At 33.0% G+C, this 20,294-nt stretch overlaps 1 protein-coding gene across 5 annotated transcripts in view; it reads left to right on the top strand.

Annotated features, from left to right (window-relative positions):
* MAGI2 (membrane associated guanylate kinase, WW and PDZ domain containing 2) overlaps nt 1-20,294 on the top strand; it is a 1,327,276-nt gene that overhangs the window by 448,621 nt on the left and 858,361 nt on the right. The gene's annotated exons all lie outside the window — the stretch shown is intronic.

Here is a 20,294-nt window from a genome sequence, read left to right as displayed (position 1 = left end):
CCAATGCAGGGGGCACGTGTTCGAGCCCTGGTCCGGGAAGATCCCACATGCCGCGGAGCAACTGGGCCCGTGAGCCACAACTACTGAGCCTGCGCGTCTGGAGCCTGTGCTCTGCAACAAGAGAGTCCGCGATAGTGAGAGGCCCGCGCACCGGGATGAAGAGTGGCCCCCGCTTGCCACAACTAGAGAAAACCCTCGCGCAGAAACGAAGACCTAACACAGCCAAAAATAAAATTATAAAAAAATAAAAAGAAAACAATCTTAAAGAATTATACGTTTGATGAGCAATTTGAGAATAAATTTGTTTATTAATGGTCATATGGGAGATCATTTATTAAAGGTCCTTCAAACATCATCATCAAAAAATACTAAGCAAAGTTAGTTTTATATGCAAAATTCTGGGAACATCAAAACTGTCTACCTATGTACCTGTTCATTTTCTGTTATCTTGTTTTGCCCTTCCTTCCAGTCTTTGGTGTAAAATGATTTTTGAAATGTCATTGTGCAGGGTAGGATTTGACTACCTTAGAACCTGACTCAGATGCATTCCTCTTAACTACTATATCTATTCCTTCTATCACTTCAGGTGTGAGATTCTATGTCCGGGGACCAATTGCTTGGCCATTATTCAAAGAGTACAAGGAAGAGGAAATAATTTTATCAATTTAAGTACATATAATCAACCCTCTCTTCCTCAACACTCTCCTGCATAACACCTTATTAAGCTGCAATTCTTGTGACATTTTAAAAAATACATTTCTTGGTGTCCATTTTGTCCCAATTTCATGTATGTGAAAATTTTGAGAAGTGTCATGTACATGTCATAGGGAAATGTTTTCTTTTTTATTTTAAACGTAAAATCTCTTTCTTTTGGGTAAGCATCACTCTAGTTGAGAATAGAATACAGAGGTTGCCTGGAGAAGTCAGCTCTCCAGAATAAACAACCCTAATTTGTAGTGTTTGCCAATTCCCATGGTATAAATACTCCCACTACATCCAAATTTAAGCTACTAATGGTGTCATCAGTGAATGCAGAGTGGGAAAGAGATGTGAAATAACATACCATTAGGTAGTATTTCTGCCATACAAATGCAATAGACTTAAATATCCTCAAGAGTATAAATAAGAGTAAAATGTAGTAAACAGGAAGTGATGAATTTGAACATTTATCTTCTTTAATATAATTGATTTATTTGATTTAATTTATATTATTTAATTTCTAATAATGGCTGTGTTTGACACTAGCTCTCAAAATTCCTGAAGGTTTAAAGGTTGGCTCTCACAAGCTGGTATGAGCTGCCTCCAGTAAACCACTGTCTCTGACCCTGTTTGACCCTGAAGGCTCCAGGGAGGGAGGGAGGGACAAGCTTCTAGGAACAGTGGCCACCATGCCACAGATGGAAGTGTTACACATGTAGGAAGAATCAAGTCTGAGATCCTACAGACTTTCAGGGAGATAAGCAAATTTCTGACCCTTAAAATTGGGTAACAGAGCACACATATCCTTGATATGTTATAAAGGGTGATTTTTTTTTTTCCTTTAGAAGAGTGCTTTGTACAAGAAATTATATAAATATGTTTAAGTAAGTTGAACTTAAAAATTCTAAAGTATGACACTGCCAGTCAAATGTATTGGAGCTGTATTATGAGTGTTTTGGTTCAGTTATATTGTGAATTAAATAGTATTTGGTCAACTGATCTGGAAACTCAACTGCCATTTATAAAATGTGGGTCTCTGAGCAAATATTCTGGGTTCTTCTAACTTAGAGATGGATATTTGAAACAAAACCACTAAGTAAGCTGGCTATTTTTGTTAATTATTATTCATTACCTTTTCAATTTTTTATCATAGTCAGTGGAAATGACACCAAAGATATGATAAATATCTTTGAAAATATAGCTTGTTATACCAAAATGAAGATCATTATGCTCTAATTGGTAAAAACCAAGTAATAGATTGGCGGATACACAGATATGTCATTTATGATATAAAGCACAACATTTATAAATATTTTTCCCATTCAGAAAATGGGTTTACTGAATCATTTTCCATAGATTTAAATCATAAGATATTTTTAAACAAGAAGTTTTACCTATTTAACTGAACAGATTGATTTTTTATGTTAACCTCACTGTATATCTTCCTTGAATATTTTATATTGCTCTGACAAGTTTTGAGGACAAGTGCTGTAAAATCTAGATGGAACAACTACATGAAGCCTAAAGATAGTTCCAAGTACACCAGGTGCTGGAAATGTATTTATATAGAAAGAGAAATAGATTCTGAAACATAATAGAGGTAGATGTGCTCACGGAAATGCAATAAATAAATGGTGTCCTTCTTAAGTCTATTCGCTGAGGGAGAATGAGCTTCTAAATTAACTTTATCTGTCGTATAGATTGACAAGTAATTTTATTCTAAACTTTATTTTGAGACGTTAGTTCTTATTGAAGCCTAACAATCTTAGTTGAAAGGAATCATTCTTCTTTTTTTTTTTTTTCTTTTGTTTAAAGCATAGGACAATTGACTGAAAAATCTTTCAAATGCCAAATATTTATATAGTTTGGTATGTTTACTCATAATTCATTATGCATAAGTATTTTAAAAAGGTTATAAACCTTTTTATTTTATTTAATTCAAATGAAATAATTTATTTAATTAGAATAGCTTTCTTTTTCAACAAAACTATTAGCCTTTACACGTAATACAGAGATTCCTACACTGCTGTTTCTGCTAATGAAACCAAGTGAATAGAGTTGACCATATTCTCTCAGTCTTTGGAATATGAAGATCTTTAGTACAAATAATGCTTTGAGTTGAAAAGCAGGCGCTTGCAGTCTTTACTTCACCTTTCATCTAAATTGCCAACATACATTTCCTAGAACTGATAAACAGTCAAGTGAATCACGAGATGTGGGCCTTGGAGTTAATTTATAGCACTGCTGTCTTCTGCACTGAGTAAAGCCACTTTTCTTTTTCTAAGACTGTACATAAATGTTTTGGAAAAAAAAGCTATAGTTAATACAAGTCCTATTTTGAGTTCTTCATTATTATGAAGTCTAATGTGTGAACTTTATCCCACATATTTTTTTCTATTACCTCTCATCTTGGACATTTGAATTTAGAATATTTTCTAAAATAAGCCAGTAGATTTATTTGTACTTTATATTTTCTTCATTTACATGTTTAAATGCTTATCATCTTTCATCAATTGGTTTTTTTAATCTTAAATTTAAACTGATTTCTTGGAGATTTTGTGAAAATTTGCATTTGTATGATGACTTATGAGTGAAACGTTTCTTATGAATTGTGTTACCATCAACCATCTTTATAAATTTAGACATAAGTTTTGCAAATAAAAGAGTTTTTGTACAGGAACATAAAGAATATGATTAATTTCCTCTCAGGAATACTATTAATTCTAGGCCCAATTTCTTTTTTCCTGAGTTAAGGATAAAATTTTTTTTTAATTGGCTAGCTACTCTTTGGTTTTTTTTCCTACAGTTTGGTTGGAAACTTGATTGAAAACTGAAGGTCCTGTGTTTCAGTAATGAGTTCATATGGCAGTTTTTGCATTTACTGTCCATGTAACGTTATAAAGTCACTTAACCTCCTCGAGACTCCATTATCCATAAAGTGAAGGTGATAATCCAGAAAGACTACCTATGAAAAGTGATTTGAAATTCTAAAGTGCTCTATAAATGTTAGTTACATTTTCTTGGGTAAGTCCAATTGATAAAGCAGTAATTATATTTCAGAAATGAAAGAAGGAACAAGACAGGGGAGAAGGGTGTGTGTCTGAACAAAGACCCATATAGGATCAATTGATTAGTTTCTGTTCACGGATAATGGCCACCTACTCTGATATAGCCATTCACAAAGCATTTTCTTTTTCTAAATGAATTAAATATATTTATGTATATTGGTGGGCATATTTATGTATATCAGTGGATCTCAAACTTTAGTATTATAGAATCATCAGGAAAGTAAAACATCAGTTGCTGGGCCTCACTCCCAGAGTTTCTGATTTAGTATGTCAAATGGGGCCAAGAAATTACATTTCTAGAAAGTTCTCTGGTAAACTTGAAGCGGCTGGTTTAGGAACCATATTTTGAGAATGTGGTTCCTAAACCAGCAGCTAGACTGAATGAGAAGGATGTTAGAAAACTCCAGTTGGTTATTTAGCAAAAACTTGGCTAGTGTCTACTTTGCTGAAAAGAGACTTTATTTTGGATTAGATGACAGGATGGAGACTACTGATTGGGCTCTTAAAATACGAGTCACCATGTAATTTACCTTTAGAAACATATAATTTAGAGTTCAGAGGGAATTTAGAGTTAATCTTCATCATTTTCCAAATGAGAAAATGAAAGCCAAGAGGAAATAAGTGACAAATAATTACTGAAAAAATTACATAATTATAAAAGTCACACAGAAAGTTCTTGATAAAATGGGGCTGGAGTCATCCACCCAGTGCTCATTCTACTGCCAATGTTGCCTGTAGACAATATATTCCTCTTACCCAAGCAGGCAAAAAAATAGAGGAAACATGAACCAGAGAGGTTTATTCTCACCTAGATATTTGCGGGGAGATGCAAATAGCACATTGTGGGGACTTCTCATGACTCAGTCAGTCAATCACATTGCCCCTAATAAATTAAGATGCTTATTACATCTATGGATTTTTCTTTCCAATTATGCAGTTGATAAAGACTCATTAAAGTTGTCAAGAATCAATTAATTTCTCATTAACGCAGCCCAGCTTAAAAAAGAGGAATACAAACTGAATTTATCTTTATATTGTTCTGGATCTCCACTTAACAATTTTTAAAATATTTGTCCCCCTGACTGGATCCTCACCTGCCTAATTGCTTCGTTTCAGTTGTTTCTCATTAATATGTAAATCAGCTTGCTCACATTCTAAGGCGGAGAAAATACATCTGCAGGGGATGTGCAAGGGTATGTTGCAGAATTGCTTTGGGCAGTTTGTTGATGCAAATACATGGTCTGCAGCTTCTTTATATTCACATCTAAGGAGAAGCTGCCTTATTAGATTTTAGGCAATTGCATTTTTGCTGTTATAGCCATAGATTGGTTTGTTACCCTTAAACGTAATCAATCAAGTGTAGTCAAATCATTTGGTAGAGGATCAGCAGGCACAGTCTGTCCTTGAGCCATGATGCCAAAGAGCTGAAATGTGTTTTGGTAAAGGTTTTATGTGCTGGACTTAGAACTAGCTTCTTTTCCTAGAGCAAGTAGTGGTTTACACCCAGCAGATGGTAAAGAATGCTGATTTAATTCAATTTTAATCCACATTTAGGAGAAGAACGGTACCTGGTTTAAAAAAATTTGTTGTGGGAAATTAAAATTTAAAACTATGCATACATTTGTATGCATAGAAAGATGTAAATATATTTTATACAAAATATGCGCAATTATCAGATCCCTTGGAATAACGGATGCCCAGATGCCCTCTGAGCTGTCATATATGGGTGCTGGTTCTAACACTGGCCCATGCTCTCTGTAAAGTGCCCTTGATGTCTCACTTAAAGTTTATATGAGATAGCTGGTTTGAGGTGTTGTCATTTATAGCCTCAGGATAGTATAAAGAGCCTCTGGCGCATTGAATTGGTCATCCTTGAGTACCATTAGCCCTGCTCTCTGACCAACTAAATTTACCCACTTTGAAGAGCAATACTCTAATAGGGATAGCATCCATGTTGATTTTTTCATTTTAAATGGATTTCTTCTGTCAAAATTCTGAGGCCCTGGTAAAGTACAATGAAAAAACACATTCTTGACCTATAATATATGCCAGCATCCAAAAAAGCAGCTCTGATTCTGCTATAAGGATATGTATATCATACCAGATATGCAAAATTACCTACCCCTAACTCTCTCTGGGGCTTCAATACCCTGATCAATGTATATTCCCAGCATACCTTTTATGTCATCACTGCATTATTGTTGCCATGGGTCTTGTGTCCTCCCCCCATGCAGAAGGCAGTGGGAGCCAGGATAATTTATCAGGGATTGATAATTGGACGTTCCTGGCAAAATGATTACCAGTAGGGCTGCCAGAGACTAGGCCTCTTTAAGTCTTGCTGGCTTATTGGAGCACAGCATCTGGTGGACAATGAAAGCATCCCTTTGTACATCGCAGCCAGCATACCCCAAAAGGCGACAATAGTGCTTCTTGAATTTATAGGAATGTACACCTTAAAGGTGAACTTTGTAAAGAGTCTTGGCTTCCTGAAGGTACGCTTTTTATTAAAATCATTGTATTTTTTAAGATATGCATAAATACTGTGATTGAAACAGAATTCATAACATTACCTTCATTTAACTTTTTCTGCTGGTAATTAAAGCCATTTGGATGCTAAGGCATGAAATAATTACATGTGGTTCCCAGGCAGGTCTTCTGTATCTACCAGTGGAATTCTATATTGACTGCCTTAAATAAACCACTACTATTATTTTCAATAAATTGTCACCTTCCACATGCAGGAAACTGGGCTAAGCTTTGAAGAACGTTATCATAGGTATAAAGTCATCTATGGCATCTCATACTTCAAAGGGCTTAAAATTTATTTGGGTGAAGCCAGGACCAGCTACATAATTTCCAGTGCAAAATGAAAACATGGGACTCTTCTTTCAAAAATTATAAGAAATTCAAGACAGCAACAGCAGAGCATGAAACCAAGCAGGGTGCCCTTCTGAGTGTCAAAGCCCTGTGCGACTGCACACGTCACATACAACCCCATGAAGCTGGCCCTAAATGAAACGAAAATGAACATATATTGAGCATTTCTTTGTGATAGATGTAATGTGCTAAACTCTTTACTTCAAGTTATCTCACTTAATCCTCACAGTGACTTCGTAGGATGGTTACTGTTACCCGCAGTTTACTAAAAAAGAAAGTGAGACTCAAAGAGGTTAAAGAGTGGATTACATAACTAATGGGATTTAACTTCAGATCAGACTCTAATCAAGCCCTTATTTAAAGGATTAAATAAAACATATAAAACTGTAACTCAACCCATGAGGCGTTAAATGCTAGATATCTGAATGGTATATTCAGTAAATGTTTTAATCAGTGAATTGTTTTTAGGCAAGCCAGCTCATGAAAGCTATGATGTCACACAGCCTCTGAAATATTCAGTTATTGTGGTATAAATAAAATCAATCAATACATCATTCAGTGGTAGGGACCAGGAAAATCATTAATACTTTTGATTTGATGGTGTGTGGGAAGAACCTAATTCATAATTTTAAAGATTTCAACTTTTTGGTTTTTTGTGATATTTTCTGACAGCTCAGCTAATGGTCTTCTTAGGTTGCCCTTGTACACATGGTGTGGGGTTAAAACAAACCTGATTAATAGCCGTGTCCTTGACTGCAAGCTTCACCCTTGCCCCTCAAGTGCTCCCTCAAGTGCTGGTAGATTCTTCTCTTCCCTCACAGCTGAGGTTCAGTTTGCTAGGATGGAGTAACATCATTAATGTCTTAAGGACAAAACGACCTCCGAATATTGTGTTTCTTTGCTGATTTGCTTTGTGAGCACACAGTGGCTTATTCATATAAGAAAATTTATTCCCCAAATAATATACTTGGATGCACCTGAATCATGTCAATTGTAGACTTCTACTTAGTAAGCATTCCATTACCGCACTTGTCAAGTATCTAACAGATAAGTACTGTATTTGATTAGAATACATTAGACAACAAAACCCTTACCACTCCCCTGAATTTAGAGAATCTTAAAGCAGTGCATAAAAGGCATATATTCTAAGTTAATGTTGATACCACTCCCTAAAAAATGTTTATGAAATTAACAGATAAATCTGGATCATTTTACAGTGCCAGAAAGTAAGGTAGTGCTCAAAAAACACAATGATGAGTATATGTCAAAGGGATATAGAACCAACTGAAAGAGTCCCCAGTGGATGAAGCCAGAACCATTGAGCACCACAGTAAACAATGTGGTATTGAAATATAATCCAAAGTATATAATAAATACCCAGGTATCCAAACTGATATAAATAAATGATAGAGTAAATAATAAGTGGGGATGAATAGACAAATCTCTGTACAGAGGAAAATCATATAATTTATGTACATATTCTACCATTAAAGATAGGGAACGTAATGCCATACCGCCTCTTAAGTGCAGGCTGCACATAGCACCTTCCTCTAAAAAGCATGGTATGGAAAAGATGAAACAAGAGTAACTTTGCAATAGAGAAAACTGACAAATACTCTGTCAGCTAAATGATTAAGGTTAACATCATCAGTGATAACTCATGGAATAGGAAGTTCTCCTTGATATCATGTGATGCGAATGGCACTTACCTCTGTGAACTTCCTCCCCAAACTTTTGACCCCAGTCTAAGCACAAGAAAAATATCAGACAGACTTGAATCAAGGGATATTCCACAGAATACCTGACCAGTGTTCCTCAAAACTGTCATGGTCATCAAAAACAAGGGAAGTCTGAGAAATTGTCACCATACAGAGGAAGCTAAGGGGACATGATGACTGAATATAATGTAGCATCCTAGAGCAGAATAAGAACATTAGGAATAAACTGAGAAAATCTGAATAATGTGTTGAGTTTAGCTATAAAAATAATATTAATAATCATATTCATCTGCACTTGTCACAAACACATTCTTTAGAATGATCAGTGTGAACTAATCCAATCCAAGATCATAATTTTCATGTATTTGTCTCAAGTTTCTTGTTAATTTTCAATAATCTTTTTTGCACTAGCATATTGACTTGCTGAAAAGATCATGCCATTTGTTATATAGAATGCCCCACCTTCTGAATTTGTTTTATTGCTTTCTTGTGGCTTAGCTTTCTTATTGCTATAACCTTAATTAAATTCAAGTTAAATGTTTTGTCAACTTAGAGAAAAAACATAAGTGGTAAAACGCTACTGAGTGACCTTTTCTGGAATTACAAAATCAGTTTATCAAATCATCCCAGGGCTTTGCATCTTTAACATATAATGATGTTAACTATTGTTATATGGACAAAATGGCAACTTAAAATGGTGTTAGGATGTTGACCCAGCTATAGTCATTGTACGATCAATTAATGTACTAATTGCAACTAACACAAATATAGATACTGTGATATGTTCCTTCCTTGGGTAGAATGATGATTGATCTTATTGAACAAAAATATTATGCTTTGTAAAAAAAAGAACAATCTAATTTAAAAAAATAGACAGGGGATATAAATAGACATTTTTCCAAAGAAGACATACAGATGGCTAACAGGTACACAACAAGATGCTCAACATCACTAATCATCAGGGAAATGCAAATCAAATAGCTGTTACCAAAAAGATAAGAAATAAAAGGTGTTGGTGAGGATGTGGAGAAAAGGGAACCATTGTGCCCTGTTGGTAAATTGGTGAAGCCACTATGGAAAACATCACAGAGGTTTCACAAAAACTAAAAGTAGAACTACTATGTGATCAAGCAATTCCACTTCTGGGTATTTATCTGAAGAAAACAAAAACACTAACTAGAAAAGATATTGATACATGCACCACCATATTCATTGCAGCATTATTTACAATAACCAAGAAATGGAAGCACCTAAGTGTCCATTGATGGATGAATGGGTAACAAAAATGTGATATATATATATAATATAAATAATTATATATATATATTTACACACACATATATATATAAATATTATTCAGCCAATAAGAAGTAAATCTTGCCATTACAAGATTTACAACACTGATGGACCTTAAGGGCATATTGATAAGTGAAATAAGTCAGAAAAAGACAAATGCCATATAATCTTACCTATATGTGGAATCTAAAACAAACAAACAAAAACCAAGCTCAGGAATACAGAGAACACATTGGTGGTTGCCAGAGGCTGGGGGGGTTGGTGGATAGGGGATGGGTGAAATGGGTGAAGGAGGTTAAAAAGTACAAACTTCCAGCTATAAAATAAATAAGTCATGGGGATGTAATGTACAGCATGGTGACAATAGTTAACAATACAGTATTGTATATTTGAAAGTTGCTAAGAGAGTAAATCTTATAAGTTATTATCACAAGAAAAAAAAAAGTGTAACTATGTGTGGCAATCGGTGTTAACTAGGTGTTTTTGATGATCGTTTCACAGTATATACAGATACTGAATCATTGTTGTCCACATGAAATTAATAAAATGTTATGTGTCAATTATATCTCAATAAAAAATGTATTATGCTTTGCATTGTAATTGCACATTGCAAAGTGGCTGTCCCATTGAATAAGATTTTCCAAGGTAAACTTTAGAAAGATTGATCTTCTGGACACTTGATTTAAGAGGCCTTTGAGATTGGAAAGAAGTTCAGGATAATTACAATTTTATCAAAGGGAAAAATGGAGAGCTTCCTTTAAGTATTCTTTTAATGAAATACAGACGTTGCATGATTGTGAGTGAAAATGTGGTTTGTATATGTATGAATTTTTAAAAGTATGTATTCGTCAGAAAGGTACTTAGTGTGTTTGAAACATCTCAGTTTTGTTACCTAATACATGTATACATTTCTACCCTACTAGTTGGGGAGATTTGTACAACAAATGATACACTTTACTTTCTTGACACAGAATGATTTTGGAACGTTACTTTTCCTCTCCTCATCAACATGCATTTTTTCCTGGAGGAAAAAATAGGTCATTTTTAACATTAGCTACATTTCCATTAGTATGTGATCGCCTCAACTTTTGCTCAAATTGCATCAGCATATGACTTTGTTTTTAATATTTGTCTACCTGCTATTTCTTACTTTTTGGAGAGTGTCTTTGTCATACTATGCCTTCTACTGCCCATGCCTAGTGGAAAAGCTTGTATATATTCATACATGTACATGTTCTCCTCTGTCAAGAGATTTGTGAGGAGAGAATTACTGTGCCTATGATCCAAGAGGGGCTAGGGAGTGTCCTTAAGTACATATATCCTTTCAAAATTAAAAAATCAGTCATAGCCATTAAAAATACTTTACCAGGTAAAGAGGAAATTATGTTGTCTGAAAAGCACAGGGGCAATGAAAGTGTATATTTTGCTCCCTGTTTATTAGATAAGAGAAGCTCCAGGTACAAATTGGGCCTAAACAAAAATGGCATTTATATATATATATATGTATAAAACATTAGGATTCAACTCCCAAAGATGTCTATCAGGGGAGATGTAATATTGAGTACTGTGCCAGTGTTTTCTATTACGGAGCTTGGAATAAAATGCCATAAATCAGACCACAATCTTTAAAATGGCATTACTTCTTTAAAAACCATATCCATTAGTCTGGTTTTAACACATTAGAAGCATAGGAATTTACTGCTCAGAGAAAAGTCATGTAATAGCAGGTCAGAGTGTTACTTTTCACTGATAATGCATACAGTAAATTCCTTAGTTCCCTAAGTTGTCTAGCTAGTGAATATGGAGCATCTCCATTTGTTGACATAACTGGTTCCAGTTATATTGCTTTCCTAGCAAGGAAGGTCACATCCTCAGTTGATAGGCCGTATAGGTATAGGGAGTCCCCAACTTGTAAATGAGTTAGTGTTACAAAGGCTTATTTGTAAGCTGGTTATTTAGAATTCAAAATACATCTTTTCATAGAATCCATTTTATGAATGATAGATAAGTTTACAATCAAGTCCAGGTAATTATGTTTTATTTTATTTATTATTATTATTTAGTTTATAAGATAATTTTGTTGTACAAATTGGGAATGTTAAAGATTAAAATTAAAATTAAAATCACCTGCATAATAACTTAATCCAATCTTTTTTCTCATTTATATAAATATATTTTTACAAAGTTGAAATCCTTCCATATGTTTTTTAAAACTTGCTTTATTCATCTAACATTTAAAAAATATTGCTGTTGTATTGGGGGGTTGTCACCTTTAAATTTTTTATAACAAAGTGATACGGTATATAATAATATAGTACAAAAAGTCAGTAATGTGTGTCTTATGACAAAGAGCCCCAGATCACTGCCCTCTCCAATGCTCCCATCCCCAGAAATATCCTGTTTCCATTTTTTTGCTGTTCTCTCAAGTATTTATTTTATATTTATAAGTAATGTGCCTATACTACAATTTCTTTTTAAATTGTTTTGAATTAAAACAATAATAATAGTTTCACATGGTACAAAGTACAAGCAGTATATTTGTTATATGGTAGAAGTATTCTTTCTGCTAGTGCCCCTATATATTATCCAGAAGATTTATAAGAAAGCATGCATAGGAGGTGAACTTCTCAAAATTTTAAACTAGTTTTACTTTGAAATGAATTTGGGCATAGAATTCTAGGTTGAAAATTCATTTCCTTGAGAATTTTGAAAAGATTGTTCCATTACCTTTGAACTTTCAGTATATCTGATAAATTCTTTGCCATTTTTCTTCTAGAGTTTTGTTTCCTACTTGAAAGCTTTTAGGATCTTTTCTTTATCCTTGGTGATCTATTTGTATCTTCATATTTATTCATTAGCTGGGCAACCAGCCACTGAAGTCTAGAAATCCATATTTTCCAGTTAAGGATTTTATATTTATATTTATATTTATATATACTATATTATATTTATATATGCTATGTATATATAATATACATGTGTACATATATTATCTATTATGTATATATATATAATGTTCTTTTTGGAAATCCTGTTAGCGGTTGGGCCTCTTGTGTTGATTTTCTATTTTATTTTATTATTATTTTTTTAAATTTATCTTCTGTTGTCTAATTCTTTGTCTTCTTCTTTTCTCATCCAGAGAAATTTTCTCAATCTTATCCTTAAGCTCTTGTCTGAATACTCTGTCAACTGTCATATTTTTAGTTTCCAAATGTTCTTTCTTGTTCTCTGATTGTTCTTTTTTTTAATAGCATACAGTTCTTGTTCAATGAATGCATTATCATCTGTTATCTCTCTTTGGTCACGAACTACTTTCTATTTAAGTGCTTTCTTCTATTCTGCAAACATAAATTGACCAGAAACTGTGTCTGCAGGAAAAATCCTTGGACTTGACTGAAGGGCAGTATGTCGGACAGCTGGATTTTTCACTGGAGATTTCCAAATTGCAGTAACTATGGGTCTGTTGGTTAATTCAGTTTCTGTAGAAAAGGACATTTCAATTCCCGTCTGCCAGTTGATATCCTGGAGCTGGGCCAAAAAGAAAAACGGGGCTAGGAAGTTTTACTATTCAGTATGCAAGCTTCAATTTAATCCCTATTTTTTCAAATCCAACCTCATCCTTTTTTGATCCATTCTGCCTGGATCCCCCAGGTGCACAACCTCTCTGAAGAATACACCTCAACATTTCTTCTTGATATGAGGAATGGTGCTGTCTGCAGGGTGATGAATACTTGGAAAATTCTGATGCAAACTTCTAAACAATCTATTTGATCCTGTCACGCCTCACCCCCATCTTCCATGTGATCAGTTTTTCCCTACAATTCTGGGGTCCAGGGCCAATTCACTTGCTTCTTGATGGTAACCCCCCTGCAAATCTTAAGTTTGACCTTTCTCTATTTTCAAGCTATTTACCATTCCTCTGTCTGCTTTCTCTCTTGATACATTATATTCAGATTTAATGTGCATGGGAATCTTTTCAATTTCTTGTGCTTTAGTTTTATTGGTGACTTTAGGAAGAGTGCAACAGGCACATCTTTAGTCTTTGAAGTCCCAATTAACATATCGATAATTTCTACCATGCAATTAAATAAACGTCCTAAACACAGACATGAACACACATACATGTACAGTATTCTAGTTCCATTACATGGGTGGATGACCGTAGTTTATGTGGCTAAATCCCTATGGTTAGACATTTAAAGTTTTTACCTTAAGTCTTCTACTGCTATATACATAACACTGAGATAAAAATTATCTCATACATAAATCTTTTGTTATGTCTATGATTATTTTTTCTAATTCTTAGGAGAGAAATAAATGAGTTGAAATTAATGGAAAATTTAAAGCCCTTTGATATACATTGCTAAAATTGTTGCCCCCAAGCTCAGAAATGTTTTCAGTTTATACTGTTGTAAGGGACAAGGCTTCCCATTTCCTTACTTAACCAAAAATAAACTTATTTACTTTTTATCCTTTCCAGTTTGAGCGATAAGTGACATTTGCAAGTGTACAATTATATTTTTAAATTTAAAACTATCCATCTTTTTTATTTGTTAACGTCTTTTACTGTAATGCATAGAAAAAAGTTTCTACCCTAAATCTAGTGGTTACCAGTAGGAAGAGGGGATGAGGAAGGGGCAGGGTAGGAGTAGGGGATTAAGAGATACAAACTACTGTGTATAAAATAAATAAGTAACAAGGATATATTTAACAGCACAAGGAAATATAGTCATTATTTTGTAATAATTTAAATGGAGTATAGTCTGTAAATATATTAAATACTATGTTGTATACATGAAACTAATATAATATTGTAAATCAACTGTACTTCAAGAAAAAAAAAATTCTACCCTAAACCAGATATTTATGTAAATTTTCTTCTAACTCTACTATAATAAAATAGTAAAATTTTTATATTACTATATTTTAATCTTGACTCTTTAAAACATCTGGAGTATAATAATAGCTAAATTACTTTGGATAGTTACTATGTAGCAGATATTATTCTAAATATTTTACATAGATAAACTCATTTGATTAACTTTAAATTTTAAAAAGGGATTATTATTATTCCTATATTATAGATAAGAAAACTAGAAATTTTATGTAGGGAATTTTTTTCATTATTTTCCTATAATTTATGTTACCTTATCACCACTCTACTATTGTTGGGTACAGTGTTATAGAAATGTCAGTTTTGTTAGGCGTTTGATGATGTTGCCCAAATCTTTTATATTCTTACTGACTTTTTGTCTCATTGTTCTATCAATTACCAATAGAGTTGTTTTTAAAATTTTCAACCATAATTGTGGGTTTGTCATTTTCTCACTTTAGTTCTTTCAATTTTTTGCTTCCTTTATTTTGAAACTCTCTTATAAATTACATAAACAGTTATAACGTTATATCTGTCTGAATAACTGATCTTTCATCTGTATAATATGACCCTTTTTGTCTCTGTTAATCATTATTGTCCTGAAGTCTATTTTGTCTGAAGCTTAAAGTCTTTCTTTAGCTTTTCTTCTATTGCATTTCTGCTGGTCATGAATTCTTTTAGATTTTTTTTTGTTTGAAATGTTCTTTATTTTACCTTTGTATCTGAAGTAAACTTTTGCTGCATATAAAAATTTTAGTTGATATTTTAGTTGATAGTTTTTTGTTGTTGTCTTAAGTTAACATTTTGGATATGTTATTTTAATGTATTCTGGCCTCCATTATTCCTGATGAGAAGTCAACAGTTAAACAACATTTTTCCCTTGTATATAATGTGCCATTTTTTTCTTTCTGCTTTCACCATTCATATTTTCATCATCCTCCATCCCCTTCCTTCAACAGCAACATTGTACCTGTGGTATGATTTGCTTTTTTTTTTTTTTTTCCTCCTGCTTGAACTTCATTGAAATTCCTGGATCTGTAAGTTAATGTGTGTGTGTTTTTAACCAAATGGGGGGAAGCCTGAGGCCATTATTTCTCCAAATGATTATTCTACCTTTTTGTGAGTTTTTCTTCTCCTTCTGGGACTCCAGTTAACATATATAATGGACCAGTTGACATTGCGCCAAATTTCTGAGGTTTTGTTCAGTTTATTAAATCATCCTTTTCTCTGTTGTTAGATTTGACAGGTTTTATTAATATATTATCAAGTTTAGTGACATTTTTGCCATATCTAATCTTCTGTGGAGTTATTCTAATGATTTTTTCCTCTTTAATTTTAAATCATTTTTATAGTTTGTAATTCTGGGTTATTATTTCCTGTCTGTTTACTCATTGAGACCATATTTTCCTTTAATTCTTGAAATATATTTTTCCAGCTGCTTTGAATTTTTTGTTTGACATAGTCAACATTTGAGCTCAGTTGGAATCACTTTTTATTTGCTTTCTTTTTTTCAGAATAAAAGTAACACCCTACTCTTCCTTTGATTATTTTTGGTTGAAAACTGATCATTTTAGGTAATAAATTGTACTGTGTTATCATTCTGAGGGTTGTTGGGGTTTTTTCTCCTCATAGGTAATTAATTCGCCTAAAGTTAAACTGTACATTTTTCTCCCATGGGGAGCAGAAACTGATGTCCCTGCTCAGTTCTTTCAGTGTCAAGCTGTTGTCTGACACCCTTTTGGTACCCTGAAGGTGTCTTCTGAACCTGTATAGTTTATTGTTCAGGAAAGGATGTGCACCGAGTTTATATGCAGATTTGGAGACACCCTCTTTGTGATTTTGCTTCTGTTGCTTCTTTCATAAACTTTAGCTGCTTTGCCAGCCCTGAGCTTTGACGAAGTCTTTATCTTTAAGCTTCAGTCTCTGAGTAAGACATCAGCTCTGCTTCTCAAGCTGAGCATAGATCAGAGAATGCACTCAAATCAAAAGAGCTATTAAGTCTCAAATCTGACCTGGTAAAGCTCTGCCTTATGGGTAGATTTCTCTCTCATCCTCTTTGTTTTTATTTCTGTGCCCCTTGTTGTCCCCCATGTGTTATTTGATGGACAGCCAGGGATTTGGATAGAGTATATATTCACATTTTGTTTCTCACCTTTTCTATGGGTCTTTTCTTCTGGAATTTCTTCCCTAAGTTTCTAACTGCTCTGCCAGCTTTAGGCTCTAGTCAGCTACCTTGAGCTGATATGTCTTCAGGTTTATACCACAAGGGATGTAGGGAGTTGAGGAATGTCATAATGCAAACATTCAGAAACTCACATTTCATACCATTATAGTTGCAGTCTTTCAAGGATAAATCTTCTCTCATTTCTGCTTGCATTTAGTCACTGTCCATTTCCTACAATAGTTTTTAAATAATATTTTATTCAGTTTTTATAATTATTATCCTTTGGAGGGTTCGTACAACCATTTCAATCTGCCGTTACTGGAAGCCAGAACCCCATCTCCACAATTTGAAATGTTATATCAGGTACTATTTATATGTACTTCAGTATTATTTTGGGGTGTTCTAGACTATACCAGCCTAATTTTATTATCGTTGTTTTAATATCTGGATATGCAAGTTCTTTCATTTTTTTTAATTTTGAAATTGGAATTGATGACAATTTCAACTATTTTTATCTAGGTATATTGTGTTTCTCTTTTTATTCAAGTCTTTTCTCTCAATAAAATTTTGTAATTGTTGTCATAGTCTTTTGCATTTTTGATTAACTTATGTCCTATTTGATATAGATACTTGATAATCTTTGCTGCTGTTGTGAATCAGGTTTTTTAATCATATGTGACTATCCTTATAAGAAAGACATCATTTTTTATAGTTATCATATGTGATTATCCTTATAACATAAGAAAGATATCATTTTTTATAGTTTTTATAAACAGCCACCTCACTGAATTCTATTATTATAATTGATTTTTCAGTTCATTCTCCTGTGTTTTCTGAGTAGGCTGTGATTATCTGGAAATAATTAATGATATTTGTATCTTTTATATAACATAAGAAAGATATCATTTTTTATAGTTATTGTATGTAGTTACCCTTATAACATAAGAAAGATATTAGTTTTTATAGTTTTCATAAACAGATATTATTTTTTATAGTTTTCATAAACAGCCACCTCACTGAACTATATTATTATAATAGATTTTAAGTTGATTCTCTTGGGTTTTATGAGTATGTAGTGATAATCTGGAAATAATTAATGATATTTTTATCTTTTATACAACACTGAATCATAGTATTAACTGTCTTTGTGGGCAGTCTTTCTTTTGCTTTATGCTACATTTGAAGCAGTACTCAACACTTAGTTGCACCCCTATCCCATTCAAAAGAAATTTTACTCTACCATATTGGTGTCCAATATTTCATAGAGAAGCCTTAATAGAAGATATGAATTATATATTGCACCATCTGTTATATGCACATACAGAGACACACATACACACACACAAACATTAAATGTCTCTTCTTAAAATTGTAATCGAAGCTACCAAATGTAGATTTGCAGTCTCATTCTGACATTCCTGGACTCACACTCTTCTTTTTTCCTCAGTAGCTTTTGCTTTCTAAATTGCCTCTAAATCTCTGTCCCGAGCACCATTTGACTCATAGGCCATAGGTGATTCTCCCTTGAGGTGGAAAGAAGGTGGGTGTTCTGCTGCCAAACAAACAAACAAATATGAAAACCAAGAAATTATTCATCTATTTAATTGTCTGAGAATAAATCCCAGAGAAAAAGAAAGAATCCGAGTAAGAATGGTTACTCTTGTCTTACTCCTGCTATAAATGGGAACATTACTACTTAATATGACTTTGGCTTATGGTTTGAGATTGAAATTCTTTATCATGTGAAGAAAGTATGTTTACTTACTAATTTACTGAGATTTAAGGAATGTATGTTGAATTTATCAAATGCAATTTCAGTATGTCTCATAATTTATTTAACTTACTGATGAGATGCTTTATATGAATATATTTCCTAATATTAAGCAATCTCCTGTTCTTGGAATACAGCTTACTTTGTAACCCTATATTACTTCTTTAATAAATTGCTGTCTTTTTATTTAATAATAATTTATTTAGATATTTTCATTTATATTTATAATGAGGTTCATTAATTTTCTCAGCAGCTTTCTTTTTTCAATCTCTAGATTTTGTTTCTGCATTTTTTAACATGTAGCACAAGAATCTCTAGGGAAAAAACAGTTTGTCTTTTTAAATTTTGGCTTTCTTTGGGAGGAAGAGAAGTGAATGTAGTCGTAAGTATGCTTTGAGAAAATCCAACTGAAAGAAAAAAGCTTTTTCAAAAGAAAAGAAGAAAGGAGGGATTTGTGTGTGTGCGTGTGTGTGTGTGTGTATTGTGTATAGGGGACTAGTTGACATTGAACAAGGTCAAGAATTAATTTTAATACTTATATTTTTTAGTCATATACTGGTATATGTTACAGTATTTATAATGATTTCTAATCCTAATCTTCTTTAATTATTAGGCTTTTTAAAAAATTGAATTGTTAGGTTTTTTTTCTTTTCACGGAAAGATTTATAATTACAAAATTCACTAAGACATTGTTTATTTGTAATTGTTTTTCTGCCAAATTCACATACAAGTGGTAATTTCTTTAGATATTATAAAAATTGGTGACAACCTTAGTGCTTTAAAAGTTTGTATATTATGTCCTTGTTTTCCAGAGTTTAATGTTCTGGAAAGTGTGAAATCAACCTGAACTTTGTTTCACTTAGGCGACATACTTTGTTTTAATTTTTTTTTTTCTGATGCATGTAAATCTTCGTATCCTATAAAATTCTAATTATTCTTCAAGAAATATTTGCTAATATCATCATATATTTTACATGATACCTGAAAAATCCTTTTTGTCAGGTACTGTGGTTCTTTTTGAGAATAGGTAAGTTTAATAGTTTGCTAATTTTTCTTTCACCTTTGTGTGAGGCATAACATATGGTTATACATAAGGGGCTCTGGAACCAGAATACGTTGGAAGCCTTGCTCTTTCACTTACTTACTCTGTGACTTTGGGCATGTTACATACCCTCTCTGTCCCTCGGTTTCCTCATTTATAAAGTGGATGTAGTAGTATAACAATTAATAGGTTTATATGAGATTCAAATGAGTTAATTAGAAGAATGCCTGGTACGTGGTAGGCATTCAGTGTTAGCTATTTTACTGTTTCTCAGTTTGTTCTTGACTATTCTTCAGACTTACTAATCCACTTTAAATTATATTTCTCATAATTTAAATGTATTTTATATTTGCATTCAAAATTTGCTTTCCATTGTTGTTTTCTACATCAATCATTGAAATTTCTGCAGTATATAATCTGTTTGCAATGCTTCTCATGAAAATTAAAATTCTGCTGTTGAATTTTAGTTACTCTTCAGTTTTCCTTATATCAGTGCATTCACTTCTCATCTTCTTCATCTTCTAATCTTGGTCGATCTCTTATTATCAATCCTACCATGCTTCTTTGTCCCCATGGAAATCATGTTTAAATGCATTTTAAGGCCAAAGCATAAGTTTTTACAAATCTGTTTCTGTAGGCTATAGTAGATCCTTCTGAAATGTGCTGCTTCCTTTATATCCTAAGGACTATGTTTTCCTCTTATGTTGCAGGCTCTTGTTGCAATAAAACTGGGAAAAAGTGTTCTCTTCTTGTGTTAAAATTTCATTTTTTATTATCCATTCTCTG

The sequence above is a fragment of the Eubalaena glacialis genome, chromosome 8 (genome assembly GCF_028564815.1).
Source record: "Eubalaena glacialis isolate mEubGla1 chromosome 8, mEubGla1.1.hap2.+ XY, whole genome shotgun sequence".
NCBI classification, from domain to species: domain Eukaryota; kingdom Metazoa; phylum Chordata; class Mammalia; order Artiodactyla; family Balaenidae; genus Eubalaena; species Eubalaena glacialis.
This window is presented reverse-complemented; position numbering and strand designations above follow the sequence as displayed.